Source organism: Gossypium arboreum, chromosome 3 (genome assembly GCF_025698485.1).
Source record: "Gossypium arboreum isolate Shixiya-1 chromosome 3, ASM2569848v2, whole genome shotgun sequence".
Taxonomy (NCBI): Eukaryota; Viridiplantae; Streptophyta; class Magnoliopsida; order Malvales; family Malvaceae; genus Gossypium; species Gossypium arboreum.
The window spans coordinates 112190639-112196638 of record NC_069072.1 but is presented as its reverse complement, the minus strand read 5'-3'; positions in this window follow the sequence as shown (position 1 = coordinate 112196638).

Genomic DNA, 6000 nt, shown 5'->3' with positions numbered 1-6000 from the left:
TTTGTTTACGAAAATAAAAAGATTTCATTTGAAAACACATTCATTTTAAAACTATTGATTTACCCTAGTTCAATAGAAAAACTTTGAACATCTTTGAAGATTTTTTTTTTTAAACGATTTTCGGACCCGATCCACAGCTGAGTTGTTGCAACCAGGCTCTGATACCACTAAATGTAACACCCCAAACCCGGCCTGGACGTTATGACCGGATCTGATGTGCCACATTGATGCGTTCAAAACATTCCGTATTACTTAGTTTGGAAAAGTTGAGTTGGTGTTGTAAAAGACACTTTTAAAAGTAGGTTAAAGTGAATAGAAGCTGTGCACTAGGTAGGAAACCAAGAAAAAGAGGAGGTGAGTCCGTCGAACTGCTTAAGTACCAAGCTCTTCCCGGATCCATTCCTAGACATGCACACCGCCATTGCCACACTCTAACATCTCGTATAATTTTGAGAAAATCGTTTGATTATGTCCGTCTTAAGAAAATGATTAAGTTTGAAAACGTTTGTTTAAAATATTTATTTTCTTGGAAAAACATTTACTTTATGGAAACTTTATGCGTCATCGTGATCTTTTAAAAATCAAGTAGTTTTTATAAAGCGAACCTAGTGCTAACCAGTTTAATAATCCCCAAAATAAAATTAATTAAAAGAGCGGCCTTATTACAACTTTAAGCATAATAAAATAAAATAATCCAAATTAAAGGCTAAACTTATTTAAAATCGGCAATCAATCTTCATGGCCACTCTGAATCCCGCTCAGCTCCAAGTCCACCAACTAGGGCTCACCTACAAGGATGGAAGAGGAAGGGGGTGAGTTTGGGAAAACTCGGTGCATCTGAAACCCATCCAAAGCCCAAATCAGCTCGAGCCCATTGGGCCTAAGCCTATTCAGATAACGATACGATGAGGCCAAAGCCCTTTTCGAATCTGATAGCAAGGCCTTAGCCCTTTTTAACAAAATAGTATGGCCCATAGGCCCAGTTCAGTAACATATGTAACAATATCAGTAATGAATGCAAGCCCAACTGGGGAGACTACTCAACCCACCAACCGCTACACTGCCCTGTACCAGCCCTACACTCCATGTGGGGAATATCTCAACCCACCCAGCCCTACACTCCACAGTTGCAGCAACGCTGCTCAATTATCAGTCAGTTGAGGCAAAGCCTCCAGTACGTGGATGAACCACATTCAGTACTTCCTCCATCAATACCCCAATCCCATGCAACAGATATTAATAAATGCATATCATGTAAAATACGGTATTAATCAATCATACGGTTTAGCCAATTTAAACCCTAGGGGTATTTGGTAATTATGCTCTTTAGGGTAATTTCGTACTTACGCAACTATACACGTTATTCGGTAATTCTTAATAATCTTATGCAATTTGATTCTCCCATCTAAGCGGCAGGCTACTTTGCCCACCTCTTGCCCATATTGGTAGTAAGCCCATTGGGCCCGATTTTGGCCCATCGAGGCCCTTTTTTACGAAATGCGTTGAAGCGTCACACAAACTTGCTTACCATCTTGCGGTGCGGATCTAACAATTACTCTATGACTTGGGAGCATTCGCATACTCACATGACCATGAAATGCTGGAATTTAATCATTTCGGCTTTTTGAATTGAACTAAGAAAGGGTGTTTGGTACATACGATTTGCGACGATCGCTCCGAGATCCCTTCGATGTCCTACAATTTATTAGCACGTTCTTATTTACAAACCATAATCACTAAACCCCAAAACTTACTTATCCATGATCGAACCATATCCCTAAAAGCCTTGAAACCTTACCTTTTGCCAAAATCGATAGCTAGCTCGAATCCGATTGCTCCAATGAACCACGCCTTAGATTCAACGCTTAAGAAGACTCTAGTCACCGAAAGAAAACATCGTTAAAGACCCTTAGAGCCATATGCCCAAATCGATGACCTCCCTAATTTTAGGGACTTGACTTTTCTTAACTTTGCAAAATAAGAACAGATCCGAGATGATACGTACTTACCCTTACTCCCACTTGATTTCCATGCAATCTAGTGTAGATTTATCTATCAAGCGACGATAGAACTCGATTCCCCAAAGTCTTGAAGTTTCGGCTATAAGCCCCCAAATCTATGGTTTTTCGGCTTTTGTGTGATGAAGAAGATGATAATGTAGGGCTATAACCTTGAAGTAGAATTGCGATCGAGAATCTAGGATTAAGAAAAGATAATTGTAAATTAATAAAACAAAAGAACATAGGAGAACACGGCTTTGAAGAAATCGGCAAGCGGTGATCACGAGATTTCGGGTTTTATGGATTTGGCAAAAGTATTCTTTGAATAGCGGTATGATGAATAGTTTTGAAGAAGAAAAATAGAAGAAGAAGAATAGGGGAGGTGGTAGTTTCGGCTAGAGAGGAAAAAGAGAGGAAAAACAACCCTAAGGTGTTAAAGCAGAAGAAAAACGGCACCACTCAATACCCTAAGTACCGAAATACTAACATCATAACCCCCTGCCGATTTTTCCCTCTTCAATTCCCATAATTCGGCCAACTCATAGCCTCATCCAAATCCCTTAAATCTCTCCCCTTATCCCTCCTTAATCCAAGCATTTAAACTGATCCAACTCTCCTCTAGCAGAATCCACCTGAACTCCAACACTTACCCCTCCTGTACTTAAAAAATAAATGCATCTATTTGGCAACACAGGGAATCGATCCCTTGCCTTCCCAAAGCTCCACGCCACTTTTCTAGGAGCCTAGTGGCGTCACCCTTGCCACTTAACCAAGGCTCTTTTTGTGATGCAATTTACCCATCACTCCACTTAAGGCCACTTAGCAGAACCCCTAACTCCTAAAGCTAAAATTCCCAAAATTCCAACTGGGTTTTGGCCAACTCATGGGCCTTCTATAAGCCCATTTACCTACTCAAAATACTAATTCCACATCCAAATACAAAATTTTAAAAATCTTTACAAAATATTGAAAATCGCGAATAAACCCGAAAATCAGGATGTTACAAAACGTCCCTTGTATGGACCTACGATGTCTAAAACATACATTGGAAATAGTTTGGGACCAAACTGAAAACTTTAGAAAAACTTGGAAAAATTTCTTAAATATAAAGTCACACACCCATGTGAGAAAGGGGACACGCCTGTGTGCTCTTACATGCCGGTGTCCTCAGGCTGTGTAACTCTCTAACTATGATGTCATCACCAAAATAAGGTTACACGGCCATGTCACGTGCCTATGTAACCGGGCCGTGTGGCTAAATAAAATGAAATGATTTTTCATAAAATGGTGCAGACTTCACATGGCCAGAGTACACGCCCATGTGGTTAGGTCGTGTCTCTCACACGGCTAAGACACACGCCCGTGTCTTAGCCCGTGTGTTTACTACTGGGCATTCTGACTTGTAAAATTTAGGTGCAGGGGACACACGGCCAAACAACACGCCTATGGGGCAGGCCATGTGACACACACAGCCTAGACACATCCCCGTATGTCTACCCGTGTGAACAAATTCTAGGCTAGTTTCCAAGCCTTTTTGCCACCCTTAAAGACTCACTCATTTATACATGTTCTCAGCATACAACAAATCACATTTAAATTACTCCAATATCCAAATCCATGATTAAATTATACCCCTAATGCCTCCATGCACTATCTCAATTTTTACATGCATTTCTTAATCATTACATACTAATTCAAAAACAAAGGTTTTTATATCCTTCTTTCCAACTTTACACATTTATAGCATTGTTGTGGCCACACTCATTGATCATGGATGATTCACCAAATTGACATGCCATACCTCACATCCATCATTCATAAGCAACCACATCAACATGAACACATTGTATGCATACATGATTAATAAGGGTTACAACTCAATAGTAAAATATGAGCCATATCTCATATCAACCATCATGAGCCATTACAATTGGCTAATTTAAATGACACATATAACCAAAATATATGTTACCCTATACATGCCATTATATCAAAATGAATAGTTCTTTTATATCCAAAATGAGATAGCCGATAGTATGATCAAACTCCCACCGTCCTCCAAGCTTCACCAGTCCAAAAGCTCTATAAGACAAGGAAAAGTAAAAAGGGGGTAAGCATTACGTGCTTAGTAAGTTAGTATAATGGAAAGTAAACTTACCAATCATTTTAAACATATAATCACAATAAGCCATGTTATCCATCAATTATAAATAATTTTCCCTAAACACATGCATTCAATGAACAAGTTAGTCACATAATTTTCAAGATCCATATATGAGCTCATCACATCATATACATATTCAAATTCGTATTTCTCATATCATTTACAAATGCTTTATCTGGTGAATCATTGGATTCATGATGGATATTTCATCACTTAGTACGCTCTAGGTGTTCAATTTTATTAACCGTCAATTTATATCCAGTAGTACCCTATCCGGTACATTCTCGAGCCATATATCTTACAACAAAATTACCAATCCAGGCTAAATTCTAGCTGTATCAGGTACACTAAGGGCTTTGGCAGATTACCAGTCCAGGCTAAATCCTTTATAAGATAAAGAATTTCTTACAGAGTCTAATCTGGATTACCAGTCCAGGCTAAATCCAGTCAACTAGGATTACCAGTCCAGGCTAAATCCTAATTGAAACGTATACTCAATAGGCTCATTTGAGGATTACCCGTTTAGGCTAAATCCTTTCCATAATGAGATCAATGGATTACCTATCCGGGCTAAATCATTTCTACAACACATGCAGGATCCGATTTCTTGTGAAAAGTGACCTATCCATCAGAATTCCATTTTCAAACGGATTCTAACCCATTTTCAATCAATTTTCAAATTATGGGCATTTTCATAATTCTTTATTTAGCATTTCACATTTGATTCAACACAACAATTAAAGTCAACATGCAATAACATCTAATTAGGTTACATGAACTTACCTTAATGATGTCTCGGCTTTGGATTTTGACTATTCCAAAACCTTTTGTTTTCCACGATCTACTTTTGAAATTGGTCTTTCCGAGTCTATATAAAAAAATTAAATTATTTCAGCTCGTAAACTTACTTTATGGAAAAATTACCTTTTTACCCCTAACTTTGCACATTTTTACATTTTAGTCCCTAGGTTCATATAATGAAATACATGCATTCCCTTGATTTCCCACACCTAGTTGAATTATATTCTAGCTTATAACAACCCACATTTTTCTTTATTTCACTTTTCTACTACCCACTTTTACATCTTTTACAACTTGGTCCCTTTTTAGGTGTTTTCATGGAAAACTAATTGACAAAAGATGTTTATCATACATCAAACTTTCATATTCCTCCATTAAACACCAAAATACAAACATGTCACACATGGGTAAGTTTTTGAACATGAACCCTAACTTAAAATAATGGTAGAAATGGCTAGAACATACTTTAAGGATCTCAAAAATATAAAGAACATAAAAAACGGGGTTAGGAAGCACTTACAATCAAGCTTGAAATGTTGAAAACTGTAGCTATGGAGCCCGTTGAATTTTTTGCACACCATGAAGAAGATGGACAACATTTTTTCTTGATTTTTCCCTTTTTATTCTTTAATTAACCAGATGACCAAAATGCCTTTAAGGCATTTCTTTAAAATTTTACCCATGCATGCCCATTTTTGTCCAAATTTTTAGAACTTGGTCAAATTACTATTTGAGGACCTCTAATTTATAATCCAACTCAATTTAATGCTAATAGCTTCTAGAACTCATGTTTTGCATATTTTACAATTTGGTCCCTAATGTCAAAATGAGCATCTTAAGCATAGTATTTCTTCATGAATTTTTTACACAAGCATAAATTCTCATTCTAGACCCCATAATAATCATGAAATAATTATTTTTATTTTAGATATGTGGCCTTGAAACCACTGTTCCGACTAGGCCCTACATCGGGATGTTACATTTAACCACCACATTTTACATTTTTACAAATTAATCCCTTTTTGACATTTTTGT